The 13107-nt window shown below is 36.8% G+C and overlaps 1 protein-coding gene across 2 annotated transcripts in view; it reads left to right on the plus strand.

Moving 5' to 3' along the window:
• LOC139959613 (transmembrane protein 184B-like) overlaps positions 1-13107 on the plus strand; it is a 38872-nt gene that overhangs the window by 8332 nt on the left and 17433 nt on the right. The gene's annotated exons all lie outside the window — the stretch shown is intronic.

Genomic DNA, 13107 nt, shown 5'->3' on the forward strand with positions numbered 1-13107 from the left:
GCATGTGGGTCAAAAAATTGCTAAATGCATGCAAACGAGGGTAAGCGTAATAGGCACGTGAATAAACAAGGATAAAATCAGGTTAAAGAATTTGACAAGCTCACTGGAAGGTGCCGAATGAGAGGGCTATAGCTCCCCTATGAGGATTACGAATTTTCCTCCATTTTCGTAAAGTGGCTTGGAGCACTTGAAGCAAACTGTCTCTATGTTGGAAAATGGAAATGTATAGTCCATATAGATGAGATCCATTTACGAAGATCAGCTCTTTTGCATCTTATGAAGGTAGCTCTTCAACTTAGGCATTTCTTCATTTAAGTTAGAAATCTCAGAGTGCTCTCCTAGGTTATGAAATGTAGGAGCTGAGTTCATTAGAAATTATTTAGTGCAGTCATGCAACTTAATCCCCCAATTGCTCTGATTGGAATATGTGTTGTAGATGACTGATACAGTGTGCCTTGTGTGATGAATTACCCAAAATCAGACAAAGACACTGTACTGTGTGCACCCTGTAGCCATCTACTGTAACAAATATTAGTATTGAAGTTTGTGTCCTTGGCATGATGGTATTGAGAATAAGTAAGTTTATTCATTGAATCTGAACATCTTTCTGTTGTATCCCGTAATCCCTGCATAGAATTTTTTTTTATCCCTTTCTTTATGTGTACGGGAGTTCCTCCAAAAAACAGCTGACTATTACCATATATACATGTACTGGAGGAGCTCCCGGTTAACGGGCACTGGGTTCAACCTGACCTCAGTGTGAACAGTTTAGAACTGAACATTGTTTAATGTGTTTTGTGGTCATTATAGGATTGTAGAGGATAGTTTTTGCATATATTGCGTCACCTAATCATAGTAGTTTGTGACAAACTGGCGTCTTCCTCAGGAAAAAAGAAACAAGCAAAAAGTACAGCAATTTAATACTTGAAGAAAGTGTCTCAATTACTGACTGGTCAGGACAGCGGGGAGCAGAACATCGATTTAGGAGCATAGTAATGACTGCAAAGCTGTAACAAAGCTGTTCCCATGTAAGACAAAGAACTGCGCAACTGAACAATATTGTGAATCAGAGGCGTATTGATTCTGAGGACGATATTTCTCTAGCTACATTACAGTACTAGGTAGGGTGTTGTATGCACATACTGTAGGCCCAACGACCTACCACACAAGTATAACTGGGACTAGTCCTAATGTTCCACAAGTTTACTGCAGATGGGGCAGTGCCTAGTATAGCTTGGGAGCCTTGGGACAAGAATGATTCAGATAATTGATGTAGATAATAATAAGGAAGTAGCACTTGATATTGACTCAGACAGTGATAATGAAAGACACCTAGCTGAAATGAGATTTGAAATACAGACCCTGTGGCATCAGTAATGGAAGGATTGAGATTCAGCACTGTGTACAGCCATGCAAGTTTCCTTACTAATAAGTGAAGATTTGTTGTTACTATTCTGCTTGAATCATTGATCTGGAAGGGCCAAATGTGAATTTATGCCCCATACATAAGTTAAAAATGTACATGGGAACATGTATGGGCCTGTAAGATGGTGTGATCATAATTATATGAACAATAATACAGTCGATACGAGTTAGGTAAATTTTGATAAAAATGTTGCAAACTAGTGACAAATATACACAGTACTGCTCGTAGTGAACACCACCTGATGTCAGTATATTGTACTACTGTAAGCATTCTCGCTTTGGTTTGTATTTCTGGTCTTTGCTTGACATACTGTAGTCCACCATAGTCTTCATAGATATAAACGCCAGACTTTAAATCCGCGGATCCATCTCTCGGTCGCCGCATAAAATCCGGGAAAAGATGTACATTACCACAGTTTCAATACAGGACTACCTCCCTACAGCATCTGTCACAGCTGCATATCATGAACACCTAACATTTCTTGATACCTTCTGAATTAATTAGCCTCTCTGTTTACCAAATCAGAGTCTGATCTTATCTACCAAGTACACAGCTTTACTAATGTTAAAGTAAATTTGAAATCCTGTTATCATTCCTTCTTCAAATTTGCTTTTCACTCCCGTAGCTGATAATATCTCACTGTACATATCCCCCGGAAAAAAAAGAAAAAGAATAATATTGGAATGATTGCACAGCCTTCGTGTTTCACCGTTAGCTATAGGTTATGAATACTCAAGCACTGATAAAAAAAAAAAATCAGAAAAAATCTGTTCTGTAGTTTTCAAATTAGTAATTCACTCGGATGGAAGTGCAAACTGTTGCCCGTCGCTATTTTTCTTCTTTACGGAAATGTGCGTGCAAGGCTGATGTATTCAATTAGACTACAGTACCTTGATCTCAACATAACGACAACGGTCTCTGTGTCTATTGGCCAGCGTGTCGGCAGGAGAAAATTATGAACCTTCTGGCTGTGTGTGAGGAGGTTATACCGAGGTCTTTGTAAATCTTTGCACATCTGTCAGATTTAAGTCGGTTGCCACTTGTAGTATTCAGACGTTTGCATTATAAATGTGTTATAAATTAAATGGGTTCCAATTTGCAGCATTGTTATAAACCGCAATGAATTTTTTTTTGGAAGTTCTGAATTATGAATAGTGGTCAGATTTATGGGAATAACCATTTGAAATTCAACTCTCCAGAACTGATAATCTCCAAGGCTGTTAGGCTATTCTTCTTCATGTCTCAGTTCCACTAAATGTCCAATGTTTTCTTTTTTAAGGAGGAACTTTAGGCACAGAATGAATTTTCATATTTCACAAGAGCATTGAAAAAATAACAGTGCTATCAGTCCAAGTTTCATTTTTTTTCCTACCAAATTTTAATTGTTGAGAAAATTACCAGGCAACACAAAAGTAACTCAATAGGAAAACATTTAAGCTTTTATGGCCTCAAATAACAAGTTTATGCAATTTAATGTATTGCAAATGCATCAAGCAAAAATGGTGTTGAATGTCATCCAAGGGTGCTGTGTTGTACACAAAGTTAAAGGGAGTGAAGACTCGCGCACAAAGAAACGTCTGATGCAGGTAATCTGACCTACTTTCGAATGAGGTGTAACAGAAGTGTTAGACACCACCATCGATCCCAGAAAATACACACACAGCTTGCTACCGTCGGTAATTAGACACTAGTGTACAGTCAATACATGCAGGAACGGTCAATACCCACAACATAGCAGCGATGGACATCTCGATCAGCAGGGAGTTGTTATAGAACTCCCTGATCTTAGGTCCAGATAAAAGATAACAATGTATCACGTTTCATTACTGTGAGCATTTTGTAGCGACAAGAAGAAAACTTCATTTGCAAGCAACTTTAAGTTAACTTTTTCCGAGGGTGGCACACGGTTTGGGCGAGTCTTCAATGCCTTTAAGAGAGCGTATTTTGGAGTTATTAGAATTGATAAAAGAATAGATGTAGGCTTGCACTGAGAAGCCATCTTGTCATCATTATTCATTAATTTAGTCTTTATAGGAGTATTCCAGAGGTGTAGCTCACGTTATAAAAAGTGAATATCTAATCTGGTTAGATCGAGAGGTGTCTTCTGTAAGAATGCAGCTCGTATCACTCTTTTATTATTCTTTAATAATTATTCTAGTCATAATTATCTGTGGTGTATACATGGTCTTATTGTGTCACATGCTGGATGGGAACAACTTCAAACACGAGGACAAGGAGTCTGGACAGCATCATAAAACATGCACGAAGGATCATCGGGGAGAACTTGCCGTCGTTTGATTTGATCTACAAATGTCGCATGCATGCCAAGTAGCGGTACTTGTGGTGTGACACACATCATGTATGTATGTTAGAACCTCCTGCAAGCAGGAACTCGCGAAGAAGCCATCATTGGCTTATCAAAGCCGCAAGCCGACCGAAGTCAGTCTCTTAGATTCATATTTAACGTCCATGATGATGAACTCTGTAAAACTGGACGACATACATTAATCTTGGAGTGACTCGAACTCGGGACCTTGGGATCATCCAAGTACATGGCCAAGTTGTTGCTGCGCAGAAGTAGACTGGAGGCACTGATGGTGTATTCGAACATATATCCCTTCATTTTCCTTAGATGTAGAGTAGATTATGATGCAATCATTAGTTTTACCAAACTTTAGCAGCAGGCGCTAGCTATTCTCATAGACAACGTCTTTTGTTGTTTGTAGAATGCTGCGTTATCACAAAAGAAGTTTCAGAAGACCTGGGGAATAGTTTCCTCGGTGTGGTGAAAAATTTGAAGTTTCAAAATAAACGGAAGATTGAGATGGCCTCTGAAGAATCTAATCAAGTAATTGAAATCAATAAGACAAACAACGATTGGAACTCGCTAATGACAGCTTCAAGCTACGATGGAAGGTCAATCACAAGTCACTGTATCCAAGAGGAAGGGATGTTTGTTTACCATGACGATGTAAATATTCTGTCCTTAACTTGAAGTTTATGTACAATCCTCATTGGACTCGACAATACAGTACTTCAATTTTGTTAAGTGTTTGTTATTACATACTGTACTTTCTATAATATATTTTTTGTTGAAATTTATTTGTCATTCCTGAATCCATGGAGTGCATATTTTTCTTAAATACTTCATGCTAAAAACAGAAAAGAAAAATCCCTTGATTTTGAAATTTGAAGATTCTTTATACAAACACGTTCTGTGTTGCGATATGTGTGGCAACATGACTCTAAATCTAAGAGGTCTGTGACTACATCTATATTTTTGACTAGTACTGTAACTACTCAATGCCATTTAAGAGGTACCTTGGGATTCTTTGTTGAATATGTTTAGAAAATTTCAGACTTTTCACTCCCTCCTTTCCCTCCCTTGAGACACTTTGATTCCCACTGTATACTTATAATCAACACTGAATTCAAGATGACATATTGTTCAATGGAGATCAAGGATTGACTGAGCTCATTGGAGGTTCATGATTATCGGAAGACCTTGTAAAGCCTGACGTGTCAAAGTTCACATCTTACATGAATCTAATTACTTGGTATATCCAGGGAGCTCCCTGGTACATAATCGCAATTAGTAATGTTAGCAAAGTGGGGTATAATTCAAGGATCATACTACTAATTCTAATTAAATTGTGGTATAAGTGTCGTGTATTACAAATTCTAAGTTAAGTACATGTATTTTAAATATAACCAATCAAAAAGGTCTCCAGAATGCCTTCTTATGATCTGCTTGTTTCTTTTTTTTTTTGCAATTAAAGTGTAGTTACTACAGTACCTCAGCCTTTTGCACAGAAAGAGTGGTGTTGTTGACATACTGTACCTTCAAAGAGAATTCTTCTATTGATTTGTTGAAAGCATTTCCATGTGTTGTTGACCAGGTTATCAACTAACCTGTAACATGTTGGTAGGCAGCTTTTTCACTACCTTGTTAAAAGTAGACCAGCAAAGGAAATGATCATAATAATTAATCATTAACAGGATCATAATTGGCTTTAATTTGTTTCTTGAAAGATCACCAAATACAATCAGACTTTTAAAATATTCCCTTGCCCTTCTCCCTCCCTCTTCACCCCCCCCCCCATCCCCAAAGAAAAATTATGTTACCTTTCTCTGCTTCAATGTCATTTAGGAATGATGATTATTGAGAATGAGGGTTGCTCGTGAAATACAGCATTACACTAACTTTCTTGGACAAGGGACACAAAATTTTCTGCATTGGTTTGATTAATTGGGTTTAATTGTAATAAAATAAACTCTTTAATACTGTGGAAGGTATGGAAAACCACTTAAATAAATCTATAGTTGATTTGAGATGTATTTACTGTAAGTATGTGTGAATATTACAATGAGATGAGTTTGATAATTTGTTTTAATTCTGTTTTATACAACTGACAATCATATCAAATATAGCTCAATTAGCTTGACTAGCCAAGTTACATTTGAAAAAGTGATTAATGGTCAATAACTTTGAACTTGATATCTATTTAGAGTCCCTCCATGAAAAGCGTCCCAGATGGAAACATGTTTAGGATTGCATCAAGTTCTGTAATTATAATTACTACCCTTTAACGTTTATTTGGTTAAAACCAATTGGTAGTTGTTATTTTGATTAATTCTTGGTAGGTTGGAAAACTTGACGACCAAACTCAAAACGTAGCTGCTTTTAAGGAGTAACAAGTCAAGAAACTGGTTGGTATTGTTCATCATGCACATGTGATGAAAATGAAACATTTAACAATTTCTGTGTATCACCAACGTTGGATAACAACTTGCTGCTGATTTTATCCGCAGGGTTGTTGAGTGTAAAATGTGCAACGAATGTTTAACATATAACTGTACAATAAACTAGTATTGAACTATTTATGTATTCTACTGACAGAAAATATCGCAGAGTAAAGTTTATGTTTTGAGGCATTTGCAGTAGAAATGGATGATATTTCCTGCAAGGCTGATAGGAAAGGAAAGGGATTTAATTCTTATGGAAGTAAACTTGATGTTAAATCAATTTGATTCATGACAAGTGGAGTGATTGATTTCGACAGATACATCTCTGGTCTGTCTAGCTATAGGGGTAAATTCAGTTTGGAGGTTTAGCATTTGGTGATGGTAAGAAAAATATACTTGGTTGACTTTTATATATTGGGCTTTTTTATTAAAATTTAGAATCTAGAATGATCAAGCACAGACTAAACTCTATGGTTAAACTTAGTGCGCATATGGTACTGATTATTGCTTTAAATGATTCGAACAAGCGTCATTTGCTATGATCAAGCTTTGAATCATGGCATGCACAGTTTCGGTGGTGTGATCAAGCTTCGCTTCGGTTGGTCAACGTTGATTGATTGATCTGCTTTGATCTGCTTATTGTCATCAATCTTTGATTGGTGAACAGTTGAGTATCAGTTGATATAATTTGAGATATAGTTGGTGCAATCAAGTATCAATTTTTGAAATCAAGCTGTTATAAAGATTTGATTTAGTACTATATCTATTTTCAATATCTATCTTCAGTATGTGCAATCAAGTTTTGATTGGTGCAAATCATGCTCTCATAAAGCTTTGATTAGTACTGTATGGTACCATCTTTTTTTCAGTTGGGGCAATCAAGTTTTGATTGGTGCAATCAGGCTCTTATAAAGCTTTGATTAGTACTAATCCTTTTCAGTTCGTGCAATCAAGTTTTGAATGTTGCTGTGACTGCCATCTATCTTCAGTATGCTGTTGTCTCCCAGTCAACATATGTGCTTACCTATCTACCTAAACTACATTGTTGGAACATATTATCACTGCGCCCTCACTTTACGGGACACCGCCCACTTCACCTTCCGATTCTACCATTCAGAAGTTGAAACTACTTCTCTGTTATGGTTCTTGTCTGTTCCCTTATAATATGAAATAATTACCAAATACTAAGCAGAAGTGATGCAAATACTTCAAGTTGAAATGACATGAAAATATACACAAATAATATCAAAGTATCGTGCATCCCTTTTTTACATGAGAAACGGACCAAACAGAATATCCTAGCCATAGGCGTAGGAGGCGGGGGGGCTGGGGGGGCTGCAGCCCCCCAACCAATTTTTTTGGTGAAAATTCGGGCAATATGCTGAGAATTTTTCGGGCACCTACTGGAAGAAGAAGAATTTGCAATGTGTTTTTCTTTTCTTTTTTTTTGGTGAAAATTCGGGCAATATGCTGAGAATTTTTCGGGCACCTACTGGAAGAAGAAGAACTTGCAAAGTGTTTTTCTTTTCTTTTTTGGTGAAAATTCGGCAATATGCTGAGAATTTTTCGGGCATCTACTAAAAGAATAATAATTTGCAATGTGTTTTTCAATTTTTATTTTTTGGTGAAAATTCGGGCAATATGCTGGGAATTTGTTCGAGCACCTACTGAAAGAAGAAGAATTTGCAATGTGTTTTTCAAATTTTGTGGTGAAAATTCGGGCAATATGCTGAGAATTTTTTGGGCACCTACGGAAGAAGAAGAATTTGCAAAGTGTTTTTCTTTTTGGTAAAAATTCGGCAATATGCTGAGAATTTTTCGGGCATCTACTAATAATATAATAATTTGCAATGTGTTTTTCAATTTTTTGGTGAAAATTCAGGCAATATGCTGGGAATTTTTTCGGGCACCTACTGAAAGAATAATAATTTGCAGCGTGTTTTTTCAATTTTTTTGGTGAAAATTTGGGCAATATGCTGAGAATTTTGCGCCACCTACCAGTGGCGGAGTGTCCATACAGTCAGAGGGGGCGGATGCCCCCTTGACGGACTCAAATGGAATGCTGGCGCCCTTTTCAGCTTTTCACCACTTTTTACTTATTCGCGATTATTGACTTTTATATTGCGCTCTCAAATACCTATTGACATTTGTCACATATTGTTGGTGCAATTTTCTGACAAATGGCGATGACACCTATTTATTCTTCGTTTATCTGCAAATTAGTAAGGCCCGGAAAGGGTCATTTCCGGCGATCTAGGGAGGATCTTTACTCAAAAAATTTCTGTACGCTCCGCGCCAACCAGTGGTGGCGCTCCGCTTAGATAGTGTCAAAAGCGCCCCTACAGACCATTCTCCCCCCCCTCCCGACCAATACCCCTAGCTCCGCCTCTGGCACCTACTAAAAGAAGAAGAATTTGCAATGTGTTTTTCTTATATTATTATTATCATTATTGTTGTAACAACTTCCCCAATAATTCTAACCAATATGGAAGGCTAATAACACGGAAAATGATTTTATGTTATTGGCAGGTGATGTAATAACCAATGAATGCCTAAATGATATGCACATTGACATGTGGGACGCGCGCGGAGCGCGCGAAAAATTGTGGTTATATTTTTCGGGCAAGTCGTTACAGCCCCCCCAAATCAAATGAGGCTCCTACGCCTATGATCCTAGCTGGCGTGGTCTTGTTTCGGTACCGAGGGTTTCCTGCATGTTCCTGAGACCTCTTTGTGTTTCTGCATTCATTTAATATACTGTGCATTGTTTTGAATACAGTCATTTAACAAATTCATACGGTCAGTCGACCGTCAAAGAATGGGATACTCTACGGCTATGTTCACATTGCTGTCTCCATTTTGAATTTGGCGCTATGCGGACATGCTTTTCCGACCACGTAGACCTAAGTATAGCTTGATGAATATTCCAAATACGTACTTTTGAGTTGTTTATTACCTATAAAACGCTTTATCATGCACACTGTAATTTGTACTGCATTAATGGAGAGACGATATCAGTGCAGTCTACCATGGAGCTATAAACTGTTTATAGCTCCATGAGTCTACCAAACCGACTCAAGATAGTCAACTCTGCCATTTAACAATTACAGAGGAAGGAATGTTTCAACATTTGCAGATCTAATAGCCAAGAAAGATGTGACATGATTTAGTTTAAAATCATTTTACGCAGTTCGTTGTACTTATTGCTAAATAGAGCAAAGATGTACAGAACATTGGCGCAGAATTCATAACTAGGAATTTTGGACTGAAATTCAAACATGCTGCAAGTTTATTTCATTAGTTGGTGATGAATGCTACTCGAATACCAACATTTAATGTCAGTAATCAATTTTTAAAGTCAAATGGTGGTTCTGTCCTCTACACCCCCCTCCCAACCACTCCCTCCTACAAAGGTAGAAAAGGAACAAGGATATTTTGAAGAATGAAAGGTGTATTCTTTTTGAGCAAATTGCTGTTCGGAAAAGTTAGTGATGTGCACGGAGGGTAAACAACACAAACGAGGTGAAATCTAAATCGAATGATTGCTGGAGGGTTCTAGAATCGATTCTGTGTAGTCAGTTTAATATATAGACAAATACTGGCTTGCCATGGTTATGTTGACTCTGCAAATATTTCTCAGGGAATTGATGCTCTTATGTACATATCATGTAGTATGTACATACAGTGACTATGTGCTGTGTTAGTCTAATGTTTCTTTTCTTTCTCTATCATTTCATATGTGGGTCATGGGGGAGTATTAAATAAACAATTTCACTAACTTATTCTTTCTTCATTCCCTTTCATCAAGCAAAGTGATTGTAAGTTGGAACCTGGAAGCAAAAACAATCTTATTTTGTAAAAGTAGTTCATGTGGTAATATTGCATATAGACAGTATGTATGCAGCTCCAGGGAATAATTGATCTGTATCTCATTTTTTTCAGTATTTGAACACAGTCAGGAATTGTACTATATATAAAGGAAAAATTCAAAGCCTTCAGAATCGCCACACAATATTCCCGCTGATCTCATAGAAAAAAAAGAAAAACCCTTGTTCAAATTCCATCAAGCATTTTACTGTCCACTTGAACAGTAGATACTACAACTTCAATTATATATTGAAATTGTAGTGAGTTGGAAAATCCATATATTATATGTGTGTATTATAGTTATCAACACTGAAATACTGAATCAGTGTTGATAACTACTGTATAAATGTATTAACTGTATTATTAACACTGAAATACTGAATTTTGCCTTAATAATATTATCTTCCATGGCTGGGAGTAATTTGTACTATCAGAGCCTCTTTGAAAGTACGTTTGTAAACTTCCAGCAGATTTGATCATGGTTAAATTTTGGGTCATTACTGCATGACCATCAAAGTGGGCCAAATTCTGTAGTCATGATGCTATTAAGCACAAATATGAAAGGTTATCAAATAAACAACATCTTTCTGCAACACAAACTTTCTGCACTGCCTTCAGTACAGTATAGCACAGTTTTATCCCTTGCTTTCAACATGTACAGTATGCAAATACAATACAAAATGCAAATTTCAAACAGTCAATATCCTGGTTACCATAACAACAACATTCTAGCTATTAGCTCATTTGTCAAATTCTAAGAACGAGGACTGGATAAAGTAAAGGTTTCTATAGTACTGACAATTTTATCTCCTTGTTTTAGCAATGGCAATTAGCAATTTACAGGAATATTAAATGGTTTAAAATCCATACATCATTTGACAGCTGTTGTATTTGGTAAATAAAAAATAAAGAAGGAAAAAAAAAACTTATGCAGTACGTGTGCATTCATTTTTCTTTCAAATTTGGCTAAAATATGTACAGTATTAAAAACTGTTCTATGTACTATTTCACTTTCCCATCTGCCTAGCCTACAGTATTAACAGGTAACATTTTAGCACTGTGCCCTCCATTTACCCTTCCTAATCTACCATTTGCGAAGTTAAGACGTTGACTTTTGCTATGTACAGTTCGGTGGTGGCACACTTGACCATAAAAGGAACTTAATTATTGGGAAAATTAACTTAATAAATTGTTTTCTAAACTATTGCACCAAGTTAGAGGACATAAACATCAAAAGTCTGCAGGTGCAAACTTTGCTGTACATACTGGACAAAATGATAATTTAAGTCACTAATTACTGTAGTGTGGGACCTCTGGCAGTGGTTATTGGTTTTAAACCAAGAAAGATCTTTTGAGTTAGATTAAGAACTTTCCCATTGTATGCAATAATAATTGATTGTGTTTCCTTGCCTACTTCTCTCCTCACAACACCAGCATTCTCAATCTACTGTACCTTGTCTAGCTAGAGTGAACTGATAACCTTTCAAACAGTGAACACCCTTAATGAACGGTCACTACTGGTCAGACTGGATTTTGTTATCTGTTCGAAGCTTAACATCTGGTTCCCATGGCAACATCTTTTGTTGTTCACCAGTTTACTAAAGTCTTTAAATTTCTGTACTTGTAGCCCCCTAAGTATCCTTAGCATTTTGGGAGGATTTACAGGTGGGCTTTAGTTCCAGCTATTTTTGCCTATTGTATAAAGATCTATTCAAGGGGATCAGCAATCCGTTGTGTGAATAGTCACCATTATGTCTGTGCCTCTCATTAAAATGCATTACTGTGGCTTGTAACTTGGTGTTTCAAGCTACAAGATGAATCTCACCTCCTTTGATGGGGCCAACTTAAATTTATAAACTCCCATCTCAGAGTTAGGAGAAGTCTCAACGATAAATAATCCCTGTGTATTAACATAGTGTTATTTCACTGGCTGATAACTTGAGAACAGCCAGAACTATATAACAGACAGGCTGATAACTTGAGAACAGCCCAGGGAGCTGCTACTCTAACAGCCTAACTGCAACAGACATACATGTGTTCCAACCTAAATTGCAGGCTCAACTGATTTGCTATGCACATTTAATCTTTCTGGAAACATACAGTAGTTATTAGCAACCATTTCATATCCCAAGAGGAAAGTGGGTTTTAGTTTCAAGTGGTTTGAAAGATAGTTTTGTAAGTGACTAACAGGGTTGTGTACAGAGTCACTTTGTAGAGGACAGTTTACAGAATGGATGTCAAAGACAGGCGGAAGAAAAAGTGTCATGTTTTTATCCATTTTGGATTCTCATCTAGATTGATTAAATGAATGTTTTCTAGAAACAATGAAATTTGTAACAATTATAAACACCCAGCACTCCATGTGGGAGGCTGAGAAGTGGGTCAATTAAATAAAATGATGACTGAAGGTGGGTTAGTAAATCGTAAACAAGAAGGATGTCTATAGATATGATAGAGTAATTATTTTGTGTGTGTAGACATTATTGAAGCAGGGTGTTGGGTTTGATTCCCAACAGTAATTCCAATGATTAGTGGTGGTAGAAATCCATCACCATTTAAAGGGGACTGATTCTAGTCTACTGTTAGATTAAGAAGGAATCATTGTAGAGGTCTTAGCCTTGGTACAAGACAGTTAATCTCTAGAGGTCTTTACTGTGATGTACTGTTAGTATACTTTTATGTTGAATAGTAATGTTGGTATCGTTAAGTGTCTGGGTGACGAAATGTTGAAAAATGGATCAATGATACATAAATCAATGACTTAATTTGTTGAAGGACTCCTCTTAATTTGAATAGTTCTTGCTGGGCTTGATAAAGTTGTTGACGAAAAAGTCGTCGCCAAACAAAAAATGTGTTAAAAGTAACGGCAGTCCTCATCTGCTGTCCCAGCTCCTTAACTCTGACTTGCAAATCACCTGAACGTTAATTTTGCTCCAATTGGCAAAAAATTTGGAGCCCTATCAACTTTGAGGTACCGGCAAGTCTAATTCTGTCCAAAAATAGTTTGAGAATAGGGATTTATGTGGAAAATTGTTTTACATGTACTTATAAAAAAGAGAGAAAAATAA

Source organism: Apostichopus japonicus, chromosome 19, assembly GCF_037975245.1.
Source record: "Apostichopus japonicus isolate 1M-3 chromosome 19, ASM3797524v1, whole genome shotgun sequence".
Taxonomy (NCBI): Eukaryota; Metazoa; Echinodermata; class Holothuroidea; order Aspidochirotida; family Stichopodidae; genus Apostichopus; species Apostichopus japonicus.